General features: G+C 38.7%; 2 non-coding genes and 23 pseudogenes across 2 annotated transcripts; all 25 read right to left on the bottom strand.

Annotated features, from left to right (window-relative positions):
* Positions 1-545: 545 nt before the first annotated feature.
* Positions 546-664, bottom strand: LOC149652888 (5S ribosomal RNA; annotated as a pseudogene).
* A 579-nt stretch (positions 665-1243) lies between these two features.
* Positions 1244-1362, bottom strand: LOC149652889 (5S ribosomal RNA; annotated as a pseudogene).
* Positions 1363-1719: 357 nt separating this feature from the next.
* On the bottom strand, positions 1720-1838 carry LOC149652890 (5S ribosomal RNA; annotated as a pseudogene).
* Positions 1839-1975: 137 nt separating this feature from the next.
* Positions 1976-2094, bottom strand: LOC149652891 (5S ribosomal RNA; annotated as a pseudogene).
* A 584-nt stretch (positions 2095-2678) lies between these two features.
* On the bottom strand, positions 2679-2797 carry LOC149652892 (5S ribosomal RNA; annotated as a pseudogene).
* A 123-nt stretch (positions 2798-2920) lies between these two features.
* On the bottom strand, positions 2921-3039 carry LOC149652893 (5S ribosomal RNA; annotated as a pseudogene).
* A 137-nt stretch (positions 3040-3176) lies between these two features.
* Positions 3177-3295, bottom strand: LOC149652894 (5S ribosomal RNA; annotated as a pseudogene).
* Positions 3296-3656: 361 nt separating this feature from the next.
* Positions 3657-3775, bottom strand: LOC149652895 (5S ribosomal RNA; annotated as a pseudogene).
* A 579-nt stretch (positions 3776-4354) lies between these two features.
* Positions 4355-4473, bottom strand: LOC149652896 (5S ribosomal RNA; annotated as a pseudogene).
* A 598-nt stretch (positions 4474-5071) lies between these two features.
* On the bottom strand, positions 5072-5190 carry LOC149652897 (5S ribosomal RNA). The gene has a single exon (XR_016371449.1). It is a non-coding gene; the product is annotated as a 5S ribosomal RNA (ribosomal RNA).
* Positions 5191-5548: 358 nt separating this feature from the next.
* Positions 5549-5667, bottom strand: LOC149652898 (5S ribosomal RNA; annotated as a pseudogene).
* Positions 5668-6265: 598 nt separating this feature from the next.
* LOC149652899 (5S ribosomal RNA) lies at positions 6266-6384 on the bottom strand. The gene has a single exon (XR_016371450.1). It is a non-coding gene; the product is annotated as a 5S ribosomal RNA (ribosomal RNA).
* Positions 6385-9358: 2974 nt separating this feature from the next.
* LOC149652900 (5S ribosomal RNA) lies at positions 9359-9477 on the bottom strand (annotated as a pseudogene).
* Positions 9478-9600: 123 nt separating this feature from the next.
* On the bottom strand, positions 9601-9719 carry LOC149652901 (5S ribosomal RNA; annotated as a pseudogene).
* A 578-nt stretch (positions 9720-10297) lies between these two features.
* Positions 10298-10416, bottom strand: LOC149652902 (5S ribosomal RNA; annotated as a pseudogene).
* Positions 10417-10774: 358 nt separating this feature from the next.
* LOC149652903 (5S ribosomal RNA) lies at positions 10775-10893 on the bottom strand (annotated as a pseudogene).
* Positions 10894-11016: 123 nt separating this feature from the next.
* LOC149652904 (5S ribosomal RNA) lies at positions 11017-11135 on the bottom strand (annotated as a pseudogene).
* A 578-nt stretch (positions 11136-11713) lies between these two features.
* LOC149652905 (5S ribosomal RNA) lies at positions 11714-11832 on the bottom strand (annotated as a pseudogene).
* A 358-nt stretch (positions 11833-12190) lies between these two features.
* LOC149652906 (5S ribosomal RNA) lies at positions 12191-12309 on the bottom strand (annotated as a pseudogene).
* A 123-nt stretch (positions 12310-12432) lies between these two features.
* On the bottom strand, positions 12433-12551 carry LOC149652907 (5S ribosomal RNA; annotated as a pseudogene).
* Positions 12552-13129: 578 nt separating this feature from the next.
* Positions 13130-13248, bottom strand: LOC149652908 (5S ribosomal RNA; annotated as a pseudogene).
* A 358-nt stretch (positions 13249-13606) lies between these two features.
* LOC149652909 (5S ribosomal RNA) lies at positions 13607-13725 on the bottom strand (annotated as a pseudogene).
* Positions 13726-13848: 123 nt separating this feature from the next.
* On the bottom strand, positions 13849-13967 carry LOC149652910 (5S ribosomal RNA; annotated as a pseudogene).
* A 578-nt stretch (positions 13968-14545) lies between these two features.
* Positions 14546-14664, bottom strand: LOC149652911 (5S ribosomal RNA; annotated as a pseudogene).
* A 358-nt stretch (positions 14665-15022) lies between these two features.
* Positions 15023-15141, bottom strand: LOC149652912 (5S ribosomal RNA; annotated as a pseudogene).
* Positions 15142-15177: the final 36 nt, after the last annotated feature.

Consider the following 15177-nt stretch of genomic DNA (forward strand, 5'->3'; position numbering starts at 1 on the left):
AACAAAAAGAAGATATGTTTGCTTTTTTCATATCGGGTGGAATTTAAAAGAGGAAACAAAAGTGAAAAACCAACCGCACGCAGTATTGCCAAGTACTGACTGCGCTCGACGCTGCTAACGTCGGCGATCGGACGAGAACCGGTGTTCTCAGCGTGAAATGGCCGTTGCCAAGAGTGCTAGTTAAAAATTCGAATTTAAATTAAGTGAGACAAATTAACCTTCATCTTTATAAAACAATAACAAAAAGAAGATATGTTTGCTTTTTTCATATCGGGTGGAATTTAAAAGAGGAAACAAAAGTGAAAAAGCCAACGGCACGCAGTATTCCCAAGTACTGACTGCGCTCGACGCTGCTAACGTCGGCGATCGGACGAGAACCGGTGTTCTCAGCGTGATATGGCCGTTGCCGAGAGTGCTAGATAATAATTCGAATTTAAATTAAGTGAGACAAATTAACCTTCATCTTTTTAAAACAATAACAAAAAGAAAATATGTTTGCTTTTTTCATATCTATTGGAATTTAAAAGAGGAAACAAAAGTGAAAAATCTAACGGCACGCAGTGTTCCTAAGTGGTCGCCCTCCCAAGTACTGACTGCGCTCGACGCTGCTTAACTTCGGTGATCGGACGAGAACCGGTGTATTCAGCGTGATATGGCCGTTGCCGAGAATGCTAGTTAATAATTTGAACTTAATTAACCTTCATCTTTATAAAAAATAACAATAAGAAGATATGTTTGTTTTTCCATATCTGGTGGAATTTAAGAGGAAAAAAAAGTGAAAAAGCCATCGGCATTCAGTGTTCCCAAGTACTGACTGCGCTCGACGCTGCTTAACTTCGGTTATCGGACGAGAACCGGTGTATTCAGCGTGATATGGCCGTTGCCGAGAGTGCTAGTTAATAATTTGAATTTAACTAACTTTCATCTTTATAAAACAATAACAAAAAGAAGATATGTTTGCTTCTTTCATATCGGGTGGAATTTAAAAGAGGAAACAAAAGTGAAAAACCAACGGAACGCAGTATTCCCAAGTACTGTATGCGCTCGACGCTGCTTAACTTCGGTGATAGGACGAAAACCGGTGTTTTCAGCGTGATATGGCCGTTGCCGAGAGTGCTAGTTAATAATTCGAATTTAAATTAAGTGAGACAAATTAACCTTCATAATTTTAAAACAATAACAAAAAAAACATGTTTGCTTTTTTCATATCTATTAAAATTTAAAAGAGGAAAAAAAGTGAAAAACCAAACGGCACGCAGTGTTCCTAAGTGGTCTCCCTCCCAAGTACTGACTGCGCTCGACGCTGCTTAACTTCGGTGATCGGACGAGAACCGGTGTATTCAGCGTGTTATGGCCGTTGCCGAGAGTGCTAGTTAATAATTTGAATTAAATCAACTTTCATCTTTATAAAACAATAACAAAAAGAAGATATGTTTGCTTTTTTCAGATCGGGTGGAATTTAAAAGAGGAAACAAAAGTGAAAAAGCCAACGGCACGCAGAATTCCCAAGTACTGACTGCGCTGGACGCTGCTAACGTCGGCGATCGGACGAGAACCGGTGTTCTCAGCGTGATATGGCCGTTGCCGAGAGTGCTAGTTAATAATTCGAATTTAAATTAAGTGAGACAAATTAACCTTCATCATTTTAAAACAATAACAAAAAACATGTTTGCTTTTTTTATATCTATTAAAATTTAAAAGAGGAAAAAAAAATGAAAAAGCCAACGGCACGCAGTGTTCCTAAGTGGTCTCCCTCCCAAGTACTGACTGCGCTCGACGCTGCTGAACTTCGGTGATCGGACGAGAACCGCTGTATTCAGCGTGATATGGTCGTTGCCGAGAGTGCTAGTTAATAATTCGAATTTAAATTAAGTGAGACAAATTAACCTTCATCATTTTAAAACAATAACAAAATGAAAACATGTTTGCTTTTTTCATATCTATTAAAATTTAAAAGAGGTAAAAAAAGTGAAAAAGCCAACGGCACGCAGTGTTCCTAAGTGGTCTCCCTCCCAAGTAGTGACTGTGCTCGACGCTGCTTAACGTCGGTTATCGGACTAGAACCGGTGTATTCAGCGTGATATGGCCGTTGCCGAGAGTGCTGGTTAATAATTTTAATTCAATTAACTTTCATCTTTATAAAACAATAACAAAAAGAAGATATGTTTGCTTTTTTCATATCGGGTGGAATTTAAAAGAGGAAACAAAAGTGAAAAAGCCAACGGCATGCAGTGTTCCCAAGTACTGACTGCGCTCGACGCTGCTTAACTTCGGTTATCGGACGAGATCCGGTGTATTCAGCGTGATATGGCCGTTGCCGAGAGTGCTAGTTAATAATTTGAATTTAATTAACTTTCATCTTTATAAAACAATAACAAAAAGAAGATATGTTTGCTTCTTTCATATCGGGTGGAATTTAAAAGAGGAAACAAAAGTGAAAAACCAACGGAACGCAGTATTCCCAAGTACTGTATGCGCTCGACGCTGCTTAACTTCGGTGATTGGACGAAAACCGGTGTTTTCAGCGTGATATGGCCGTTGCCGAGAGTGCTTGTTAATAATTCGAATTTAAATTAAGTGAGACAAATTAACCTTCATCATTTTAAAACAATAACAAAAAAAACATGTTTGCTTTTTTCATATCTATTAAAATTTATAAGAGGAAAAAAAAGTGAAAAAATCAACGGCACGCAGTGTTCCTAAGTGGTCTCCCTCCCAAGTACTGACTGCGCTCGACGCTGCTTAACTTCGGTTATCGGACGAGAACCGGTGTATTCAGCGTGATATGGCCGTTGCCGAGTGTGCTTGTTAATAATTTGAATTTAATTAACTTTCATCTTTATAAAACAATAACAAAAAAGAAGATATGTTTGCTTTTTTCATATCTATTAAAATTTAAAAGAGGAAAAAAAAGTGAAAACGCCAACGGCTCGCAGTGTTCCTAAGTGGTCTCCATCCCAAGTACTGACTGCGCTCGACGCTGCTTAACTTCGGTGATCGGACGAGAACCGCTGTATTCAGCGTGATATGGTCGTTGCCGAGAGTGCTAGTTAATAATTCGAATTTAAATTAAGTGAGACAAATTAACCTTCATCATTTTAAAACAATAACAAAATGAAAACATGTTTGCTTTTTTCATATCTATTAAAATTTAAAAGAGGAAAAAAAAGTGAAAAAGAGAACGGCAAGCAGTGTTCCTAAGTGGTCTCCCTCCCAAGTAGTGACTGCGCTCGACGCTGCTTAACTTCAGTTATCGGACGAGAACCGGTGTATTCAGCGTGATATGGCCGTTGGCGAGAGTGCTAGTTAATAATTTTAATTTAATTAACTTTCATCTTTATAAAACAATAACAAAAAGAAGATATGTTTGCTTTTTTCATATCGGGTGGAATTTAAAAGAGGAAACAAAAGTGAAAAAGCCAACGGCACGCAGCATTCCCAAGTACTGACTGCGCTCGACGCTGCTAACGTCGGCGATCGGACGAGAACCGGTGTTCTCAGCGTGATATGGCCGTTGCCGAGAGTGCTAGATAATAATTCGAATTTAAATTAAGTGAGACAAATTAACCTTCATCTTTTTAAAACAATAACAAAAAGAAAATATGTTTGCTTTTTTCATATCTATTGGAATTTAAAAGAGGAAAAAAAAGTGAAAAATCTAACGGCACGCAGTGTTCCTAAGTGGTCGCCCTCCCAAGTACTGACTGCGCTCGACGCTGCTTAACTTCGGTGATCGGACGAGAACCGGTGTATTCAGCGTGATATGGCCGTTGCCGAGAATGCTAGTTAATAATTTGAACTTAATTAACCTTCATCTTTATAAAAAATAACAATAAGAAGATATGTTTGTTTTTCCATATCTGGTGGAATTTAAGAGGAAACAAAAGTGAAAAAGCCATCGGCATGCAGTGTTCCCAAGTACTGACTGCGCTCGACGCTGCTTAACTTCGGTTATCGGACGAGAACCGGTGTATTCAGCGTGATATGGCCGTTGCCGAGAGTGCTAGTTAATAATTTGAATTTAACTAACTTTCATCTTTATAAAACCATAACAAAAAGAAGATATGTTTGCTTCTTTCATATCGGGTGGAATTTAAAAGAGGAAACAAAAGTGAAAAACCAACGGAACGCAGTATTCCCAAGTACTGTATGCGCTCGACGCTGCTTAACTTCGGTGATAGGACGAAAACCGGTGTTTTCAGCGTGATATGGCCGTTGCCGAGAGTGCTAGTTAATAATTCGAATTTAAATTAAGTGAGACAAATTAACCTTCATAATTTTAAAACAATAACAAAAAAAACATGTTTGCTTTTTCATATCTATTAAAATTTAAAAGAGGAAAAAAAAGTGAAAAACCAAACGGCACGCAGTGTTCCTAAGTGGTCTCCCTCCCAAGTACTGACAGCGCTCGACGCTGCTTAACTTCGGTGATCGGACGAGAACCGGTGTATTCAGCGTGTTATGGCCGTTGCCGAGAGTGCTAGTTAATAATTTGAATTAAATCAACTTTCATCTTTATAAAACAATAACAAAAAGAAGATATGTTTGCTTTTTTCAGATCGGGTGGAATTTAAAAGAGGAAACAAAAGTGAAAAACCAACGGCACGCAGTATTCCCAAGTACTGACTGCGCTCGACGCTGCTAACGTCGGCGATCGGACGAGAACCGGTGTTCTCAGCGTGATATGGCCGTTGCCGAGAGTGCTAGTTAAAAATTCGAATTTAAATTAAGTGAGACAAATTAACCTTCATCTTTATAAAACAATAAAAAAAGAAGATATGTTTGCTTTTTTCATATCGGTTGGAATTTAAAAGAGGAAACAAAAGTGAAAAAGCCAACGGCACGCAGTATTCCCAAGTACTGACTGCGCTCGACGCTGCTAACGTCGGCGATCGGACGAGAACCGGTGTTCTCAGCGTGATATGGCCGTTGCCGAGAGTGCTAGATAATAATTCGAATTTAAATTAAGTGAGACAAATTAACCTTCATCTTTTTAAAACAATAACAAAAAGAAAATATGTTTGCTTTTTTCAATTCTATTGGAATTTAAAAGAGGAAAAAAAAGTGAAAAAGCTAACGGCACGCAGTGTTCCTAAGTGGTCGCCCTCCCAAGTACTGACTGCGCTCGACGCTGCTTAACTTCGGTGATCGGACGAGAACCGGTGTATTCAGCGTGATATGGCCGTTGCCGAGAGTGCTAGTTAATAATTTGAATTTAACTAACTTTCATCTTTATAAAACCATAACAAAAAGAAGATATGTTTGCTTCTTTCATATCGGGTGGAATTTAAAAGAGGAAACAAAAGTGAAAAACCAACGGAACGCAGTATTCCCAAGTACTGTATGCGCTCGACGCTGCTTAACTTCGGTGATAGGACGAAAACCGGTGTTTTCAGCGTGATATGGCCGTTGCCGAGAGTGCTAGTTAATAATTCGAATTTAAATTAAGTGAGACAAATTAACCTTCATAATTTTAAAACAATAACAAAAAAAACATGTTTGCTTTTTCATATCTATTAAAATTTAAAAGAGGAAAAAAAAGTGAAAAACCAAACGGCACGCAGTGTTCCTAAGTGGTCTCCCTCCCAAGTACTGACAGCGCTCGACGCTGCTTAACTTCGGTGATCGGACGAGAACCGGTGTATTCAGCGTGTTATGGCCGTTGCCGAGAGTGCTAGTTAATAATTTGAATTAAATCAACTTTCATCTTTATAAAACAATAACAAAAAGAAGATATGTTTGCTTTTTTCAGATCGGGTGGAATTTAAAAGAGGAAACAAAAGTGAAAAACCAACGGCACGCAGTATTCCCAAGTACTGACTGCGCTCGACGCTGCTAACGTCGGCGATCGGACGAGAACCGGTGTTCTCAGCGTGATATGGCCGTTGCCGAGAGTGCTAGTTAAAAATTCGAATTTAAATTAAGTGAGACAAATTAACCTTCATCTTTATAAAACAATAAAAAAAGAAGATATGTTTGCTTTTTTCATATCGGTTGGAATTTAAAAGAGGAAACAAAAGTGAAAAAGCCAACGGCACGCAGTATTCCCAAGTACTGACTGCGCTCGACGCTGCTAACGTCGGCGATCGGACGAGAACCGGTGTTCTCAGCGTGATATGGCCGTTGCCGAGAGTGCTAGATAATAATTCGAATTTAAATTAAGTGAGACAAATTAACCTTCATCTTTTTAAAACAATAACAAAAAGAAAATATGTTTGCTTTTTTCAATTCTATTGGAATTTAAAAGAGGAAAAAAAAGTGAAAAAGCTAACGGCACGCAGTGTTCCTAAGTGGTCGCCCTCCCAAGTACTGACTGCGCTCGACGCTGCTTAACTTCGGTGATCGGACGAGAACCGGTGTATTCAGCGTGATATGGCCGTTGCCGAGAGTGCTAGTTAATAATTTGAACTTAATTAACCTTCATCTTTATAAAAAATAACAATAAGAAGATATGTTTGTTTTTTCATATCTGGTGGAATTTAAGAGGAAACAAAAGTGAAAAAGCCATCGGCAAGCAGTGTTCCCAAGTACTGACTGCGCTCGACGCTGCTTAACTTCGGTTATCGGACGAGAACCGGTGTATTCAGCGTGATATGGCCGTTGCCGAGAGTGCTAGTTAATAATTTGAATTTAATTAACTTTCATCTTTATAAAACAATAACAAAAAGAAGATATTGTAACGGAAAAAATGTTTCCGTGTACAATGCGTTCAGTCAATCCTTATAAAGGAGGACCGTAGTCACAACGCTAAGTGTTAAAATCATATTACCCAGGTTCTTCTTGGTTGTGCCGCTATCGGAGATCCGAGGTTGGAGACTAACTTTTAACTTAATTTAAATTATAAGACATATTGATGAATCAAAAACTCTTTGACTTTTATTAAACATAACTTAAACGTAAATTAAATATAAATCATAAAAGACGAAACTTGAACCATGAGGTTCAGCAAAAATGGTGACGACTACATTGTACCCGGGTGTCAATGCGAATGCGTTATACAATAGAAAATTTTTCTTATATTCCTTCCCAGTGGGATGCTAACTCCTTTCCGTAAAGGGGGGAAGGGTGGCAACCGGAAAGAACTAGATGTGTGGGGTCGCGGTAGTTACTTGACGGCAGTGGACTGAGCATAAGCCAGAGGTTTGAAATTTTTAAGCTTCCGTCCACTGTCGTCTGCAACGGTTTCTGGACGAAACCGCTGCATTCTACCCCCCAATGAAAAATTTTATACATTGTTATAAAATTAAATTAAGGTTTATGTAAGTTAGTCTTCCTGGGGCGTCTTCATTCGTGGATGGATGCTTCCGTGGAGATGGTGGTGCGTTTGTTCGGAGAGTTCGTCGGTATCGGATGCGGATTTCGTCATAATCGTGAGGAGGGTTCGGGTGGATTTCCTTTCCGGGATCGTCTGATCTGCGGTGGCGATGTCCAGTTGGGGTCTCTATTGGGTGGGGAATTCCGTTCCGGGATCTGTCTGATCAGCGGTGGTGATATCCATTTGGGGTCTCTAGTTGGTGTGGTTCCGTTCCGGGATCTATCTGATCAGCGGTGGTGATGTCCATTAGGGTTTTCTTGGTCAGTTTTTGCAATTCTTGGCCGGTGATTCATACATCCGCAGGCGTGAGATTTGGTATGGTGGGGAAATATAGTTTATTACGCGTAGCACTATTACGCCGGAAGTAAATGTTTGGGGACCGTCTTGTTATGATACGTTAAGTCTGGGTAGGGAAGTTATCCGTAAATTACGCAAGACTATGGGTATTAACAACTATGGTGGGGCACTGTCACTTAGTCCGATATCGTTTGGTTGCGAATGTTTGTAAAGTTCGTTAATTCCGAGTAAAATGTTATAAAGTCTCTTGATTGGGTTGAGTGAAAAGTCCGATAAGATTTATCAAGTTTAATTCGAATATGAATGTGCCAATCCGGAGACTAACAATCTCTGAGGGCCATATCGGCGTATCTCGCCTTGCAGCACGAGGTTAGGCTTAGCTACCGGCTACGTGTATTTCGAAATGTCCGACTCACGGGATAAGACCGAAGAATTTTCCGAATCTTGGCTTCCGCGATATAATTTGAAACTCGGGCACGATTCGGGATGACTCATTAAAATTTCAAAAATAATTAAATTCCAAAATTTTATCTACCCGAAAAATAATTTAGTTTATCACGAGATTTAATTCTAAAAATAAATAATTCTAATCTAGATCACTGGTAGAATAAATAAAATCCATGATTCAATTCGATTTAAAACTAAATTTGGGAAATGCGTCTTCGATTGTTCGAGAAGGGAGAGTTCCAAGATGGCGACGATCTTGCTCAAACTAGAACTAACCTGTAACGAAGCTCGCGAATCGGGCCCGACCACCCCGACGGAGAAGAAAAGCGACGGGACGGGAAAAGCAAGAACCGAGGGTTAAAAACGACGGGCACGGTATTATTTGTAACACGGGGTTCGTCTCACTGGGTACACGGCACCAATTGTAACGGAAAAAATGTTTCCGTGTACAAGGCGTTCAGTCAATCCTTATAAAGGAGGACCGTAGTCACAACGCTAAGTGTTAAAATCATATTACCCAGGTTCTTCTTGGTTGTGCCGCTATCGGAGATCCGTGGTTGGAGACTAACTTTTAATTTAATTTAAATTAGAAGACATATTGATGAATCAAAAACTCTTTGACTTTTATTAAACATAACTTAAACGTAAATTAAATATAAATCATAAAAGACGAAACTTGAACCATGAGGTTCAGCAAAAATGGTGACGACTACATTGTACCCGGGTGTCAATGCGAATGCGTTATACAATAGAAATTTTTTCTTATATTCCTTCCCAGTGGGATGCTAACTCCTTTCCGTAAAGGGGGGAAGGGTGGCAACCGGAAAGAACTAGATGTGTGGGGTCGCGGTAGTTACTTGACGGCAGTGGACTGAGCATAAGCCAGAGGTTTGAAATTTTTAAGCTTCCGTCCACTGTCGTCTGCAACGGTTTCTGGACGAAACCGCTGCAATATGTTTGCTTCTTTCATATCGGGTGGAATTTAAAAGAGGAAACAAAAGTGAAAAACCAACGGAACGCAGTATTCCCAACTGTAATGTAATGAAAAGTAAAAAATAAACATTTTTGAATTTGATTTGAATTTGAAGTACTATATGCGCTCGACGCTGCTTAACTTCGGTGATCGGACGAAAACCGGTGTTTTCAGCGTGATATGGCCGTTGCCGAGAGTGCTTGTTAATAATTCGAATTTAAATTAAGTGAGACAAATTAACCTTCATCATTTTAAAACAATAACAAAAAACATGTTTGCTTTTTTCATATCTATTAAAATTTATAAGAGGAAAAAAAAAGTGAAAAAATCAACAGCACGCAGTGTTCCTAAGTGGTCTCCCTCCCAAGTAATGACTGCGCTCGACGCTGCTTAACTTCGGTTATCGGACGAGAACCGGTGTATTAAGCGTGATATGGCCGTTGCCGAGAGTGCTAGTTAATAATTTGAATTTAATTAACTTTCATCTTTATAAAACAATAACAAAAAAGAAGATATGTTTGCTTTTTTCATATCTATTAAAATTTAAAAGAGGAAAAAAAAGTGAAAAAGCTAACGGCACGCAGTGTTCCTAAATGGTCGCCCTCCCAAGTACTGACTGCGCTCGACGCTGCTTAACTTCGGTGATCGGACGAGAACCGATGTATTGAGCGTGATATGGCCGTTGCCGAGAGTGCTAGTTAATAATTTGAACTTAATTAACCTTCATCTTTATAAAAAATAACAATAAGAAGATATGTTTGTTTTTCCATATCTGGTGGAATTTAAGAGGAAACAAAAGTGAAAAAGCCATCGGCATGCAGTGTTCCCAAGTACTGACTGCGCTCGACGCTGCTTAACTTCGGTTATCGGACGAGAACCGGTGTATTCAGCGTGATATGGCCGTTGCCGAGAGTGCTAGTTAATAATTTGAATTTAATTAACTTTCATCTTTATAAAACAATAACAAAAAGAAGATATGTTTGCTTCTTTCATATCGGGTGGAATTTAAAAGAGGAAACAAAAGTGAAAAACCAACGGAACGCAGTATTCCCAAGTACTGTATGCGCTCGACGCTGCTTAACTTCGGTGATAGGACGAAAACCGGTGTTTTCAGCGTGATATGGCCGTTGCCGAGAGTGCTAGTTAATAATTCGAGTTTAAATTAAGTGAGACAAATTAACCTTCATAATTTTAAAACAATAACAAAAAACATGTTTGCTTTTTTCATATCTTTTAAAATTTAAAAGAGGAAAAAAAAGTGAAAAACCCAACGGCACGCAGTGTTCCTAAGTGGTCTCCCTCCAAAGTACTGACTGCGCTCGACGCTGCTTAACTTCGGTTATCGGACGAGAACCGGTGTATTCAGCGTGATATGGCCGTTGCCGAGAGTGCTAGTTAATAATTTGAATTTAATTAACTTTCATCTTTATAAAACAATAACAAAAAGAAGATATGTTTGCTTCTTACATATCGGGTGGAATTTAAAAGAGGAAACAAAAGTGAAAAACCAACGGAACGCAGTATTCCCAAGTACTGTATGCGCTCGACGCTGCTTAACTTCGGTGATCGGACGAAAACCGGTGTTTTCAGCGTGATATGGCCGTTGCCGAGAGTGCTTGTAAATAATTCGAATTTAAATTAATTGAGACAAATTAACCTTCATCATTTTAAAACAATAACAAAAAAAACATGTTTGCTTTTTTCGTATCTATTAAAATTTATAAGAGGAAAAAAAGTGAAAAAATCATCGGCACGCAGTGTTCCTAAGTGGTCTCCCTCCCAAGTACTGACTGCGCACGACGCTGCTTAACTTCGGTTATCGGACGAGAACCGGTGTATTAAGCGTGATATGGCCGTTGCCGAGAGTGCTAGTTAATAATTTGAATTTAATTAACTTTCATCTTTATAAAACAATAACAAAAAAGAAGATATGTTTGCTTTTTTCATATCTATTAAAATTTAAAAGAGGAAAAAAAAGTGAAAAAGCTAACGGCACGCAGTGTTCCTAAGTGGTCGCCCTCCCAAGTACTGACTGCGCTCGACGCTGCTTAACTTCGGTGATCGGACGAGAACCGATGTATTGAGCGTGATATGGCCGTTGCCGAAAGTGCTAGTTAATAATTTGAACTTAATTAACCTTCATCTTTATAAAAAATAACAATAAGAAGATATGTTTGTTTTTCCATATCTGGTGGAATTTAAGAGGAAACAAAAGTGAAAAAGCCATCGGCATGCAGTGTTCCCAAGTACTGACTGCGCTCGACGCTGCTTAACTTCGGTTATCGGACGAGAACCGGTGTATTCAGCGTGATATGGCCGTTGCCGAGAGTGCTAGTTAATAATTTGAATTTAATTAACTTTCATCTTTATAAAACAATAACAAAAAGAAGATATGTTTGCTTCTTTCATATCGGGTGGAATTTAAAAGAGGAAACAAAAGTGAAAAACCAACGGAACGCAGTATTCCCAAGTACTGTATGCGCTCGACGCTGCTTAACTTCGGTGATAGGACGAAAACCGGTGTTTTCAGCGTGATATGGCCGTTGCCGAGAGTGCTAGTTAATAATTCGAGTTTAAATTAAGTGAGACAAATTAACCTTCATAATTTTAAAACAATAACAAAAAACATGTTTGCTTTTTTCATATCTTTTAAAATTTAAAAGAGGAAAAAAAAGTGAAAAACCCAACGGCACGCAGTGTTCCTAAGTGGTCTCCCTCCAAAGTACTGACTGCGCTCGACGCTGCTTAACTTCGGTTATCGGACGAGAACCGGTGTATTCAGCGTGATATGGCCGTTGCCGAGAGTGCTAGTTAATAATTTGAATTTAATTAACTTTCATCTTTATAAAACAATAACAAAAAGAAGATATGTTTGCTTCTTACATATCGGGTGGAATTTAAAAGAGGAAACAAAAGTGAAAAACCAACGGAACGCAGTATTCCCAAGTACTGTATGCGCTCGACGCTGCTTAACTTCGGTGATCGGACGAAAACCGGTGTTTTCAGCGTGATATGGCCGTTGCCGAGAGTGCTTGTAAATAATTCGAATTTAAATTAATTGAGACAAATTAACCTTCATCATTTTAAAACAATAACAAAAAAAACATGTTTGCTTTTTTCGTATCTATTAAAATTTATAAGAGGAAAAAAAGTGAAAAAATCATCGGCACGCAGTGTTCCTAAGTGGTCTCCCTCCCAAGTACTGACTGCGCACGACGCTGCTTAACTTCGGTTATCGGACGAGAACCGGTGTATTAAGCGTGATATGGCCGTTGCCGAGAGTGCTAGTTAATAATTTGAATATAATTAACTTTCATCTTTATAAAACAATAACAAAAAAGAAGATATGTTTGCTTTTTTCATATCTATTAAAATTTAAAAGAGGAAAAAAAAGTGAAAAAGCTAACGGCACGCAGTGTTCCTAAATGGTCGCCCTCCCAAGTACTGACTGCGCTCGACGCTGCTTAACTTCGGTGATCGGACGAGAACCGATGTATTGAGCGTGATATGGCCGTTGCCGAGAGTGCTAGTTAATAATTTGAACTTAATTAACCTTCATCTTTATAAAAAATAACAATAAGAAGATATGTTTGTTTTTCCATATCTGGTGGAATTTAAGAGGAAACAAAAGTGAAAAAGCCATCGGCATGCAGTGTTCCCAAGTACTGACTGCGCTCGACGCTGCTTAACTTCGGTTATCGGACGAGAACCGGTGTATTCAGCGTGATATGGCCGTTGCCGAGAGTGCTAGTTAATAATTTGAATTTAATTAACTTTCATCTTTATAAAACAATAACAAAAAGAAGATATGTTTGCTTCTTTCATATCGGGTGGAATTTAAAAGAGGAAACAAAAGTGAAAAACCAACGGAACGCAGTATTCCCAAGTACTGTATGCGCTCGACGCTGCTTAACTTCGGTGATAGGACGAAAACCGGTGTTTTCAGCGTGATATGGCCGTTGCCGAGAGTGCTAGTTAATAATTCGAGTTTAAATTAAGTGAGACAAATTAACCTTCATAATTTTAAAACAATAACAAAAAACATGTTTGCTTTTTTCATATCTTTTAAAATTTAAAAGAGGAAAAAAAAGTGAAAAACCCAACGGCACGCAGTGTTCCTAAGTGGTCTCCCTCCAAAGTACTGACTGCGCTCGACGCTGCTTAACTTCGGTTATCGGACGAGAACCGGTGTATTCAGCGTGATATGGCCGTTGCCGAGAGTGCTAGTTAATAATTTGAATTTAATTAACTTTCATCTTTATAAAACAATAACAAAAAGAAGATATGTTTGCTTCTTACATATCGGGTGGAATTTAAAAGAGGAAACAAAAGTGAAAAACCAACGGAACGCAGTATTCCCAAGTACTGTATGCGCTCGACGCTGCTTAACTTCGGTGATCGGACGAAAACCGGTGTTTTCAGCGTGATATGGCCGTTGCCGAGAGTGCTTGTAAATAATTCGAATTTAAATTAATTGAGACAAATTAACCTTCATCATTTTAAAACAATAACAAAAAAAACATGTTTGCTTTTTTCGTATCTATTAAAATTTATAAGAGGAAAAAAAGTGAAAAAATCATCGGCACGCAGTGTTCCTAAGTGGTCTCCCTCCCAAGTACTGACTGCGCACGACGCTGCTTAACTTCGGTTATCGGACGAGAACCGGTGTATTAAGCGTGATATGGCCGTTGCCGAGAGTGCTAGTTAATAATTTGAATTTAATTAACTTTCATCTTTATAAAACAATAACAAAAAAGAAGATATGTTTGCTTTTTTCATATCTATTAAAATTTAAAAGAGGAAAAAAAAGTGAAAAAGCTAACGGCACGCAGTGTTCCTAAGTGGTCGCCCTCCCAAGTACTGACTGCGCTCGACGCTGCTTAACTTCGGTGATCGGACGAGAACCGATGTATTGAGCGTGATATGGCCGTTGCCGAAAGTGCTAGTTAATAATTTGAACTTAATTAACCTTCATCTTTATAAAAAATAACAATAAGAAGATATGTTTGTTTTTCCATATCTGGTGGAATTTAAGAGGAAACAAAAGTGAAAAAGCCATCGGCATGCAGTGTTCCCAAGTACTGACTGCGCTCGACGCTGCTTAACTTCGGTTATCGGACGAGAACCGGTGTATTCAGCGTGATATGGCCGTTGCCGAGAGTGCTAGTTAATAATTTGAATTTAATTAACTTTCATCTTTATAAAACAATAACAAAAAGAAGATATGTTTGCTTCTTTCATATCGGGTGGAATTTAAAAGAGGAAACAAAAGTGAAAAACCAACGGAACGCAGTATTCCCAAGTACTGTATGCGCTCGACGCTGCTTAACTTCGGTGATAGGACGAAAACCGGTGTTTTCAGCGTGATATGGCCGTTGCCGAGAGTGCTAGTTAATAATTCGAGTTTAAATTAAGTGAGACAAATTAACCTTCATAATTTTAAAACAATAACAAAAAACATGTTTGCTTTTTTCATATCTTTTAAAATTTAAAAGAGGAAAAAAAAGTGAAAAACCCAACGGCACGCAGTGTTCCTAAGTGGTCTCCCTCCAAAGTACTGACTGCGCTCGACGCTGCTTAACTTCGGTTATCGGACGAGAACCGGTGTATTCAGCGTGATATGGCCGTTGCCGAGAGTGCTAGTTAATAATTTGAATTTAATTAACTTTCATCTTTATAAAACAATAACAAAAAGAAGATATGTTTGCTTCTTACATATCGGGTGGAATTTAAAAGAGGAAACAAAAGTGAAAAACCAACGGAACGCAGTATTCCCAAGTACTGTATGCGCTCGACGCTGCTTAACTTCGGTGATCGGACGAAAACCGGTGTTTTCAGCGTGATATGGCCGTTGCCGAGAGTGCTTGTAAATAATTCGAATTTAAATTAATTGAGACAAATTAACCTTCATCATTTTAAAACAATAACAAAAAAAACATGTTTGCTTTTTTCGTATCTATTAAAATTTATAAGAGGAAAAAAAGTGAAAAAATCATCGGCACGCAGTGTTCCTAAGTGGTCTCCCTCCCAAGTACTGACTGCGCACGACGCTGCTTAACTTCGGTTATCGGACGAGAACCGGTGTATTAAGCGTGATATGGCCGTTGCCGAGAGTGCTAGTTAATAATTTGAATTTAATTAACTT

Source organism: Phalangium opilio, unplaced genomic scaffold, assembly GCF_054372755.1.
Source record: "Phalangium opilio isolate 3A_F unplaced genomic scaffold, DU_Popi_V2 ptg000082l_1, whole genome shotgun sequence".
Classification (NCBI taxonomy): Eukaryota; Metazoa; Arthropoda; class Arachnida; order Opiliones; family Phalangiidae; genus Phalangium; species Phalangium opilio.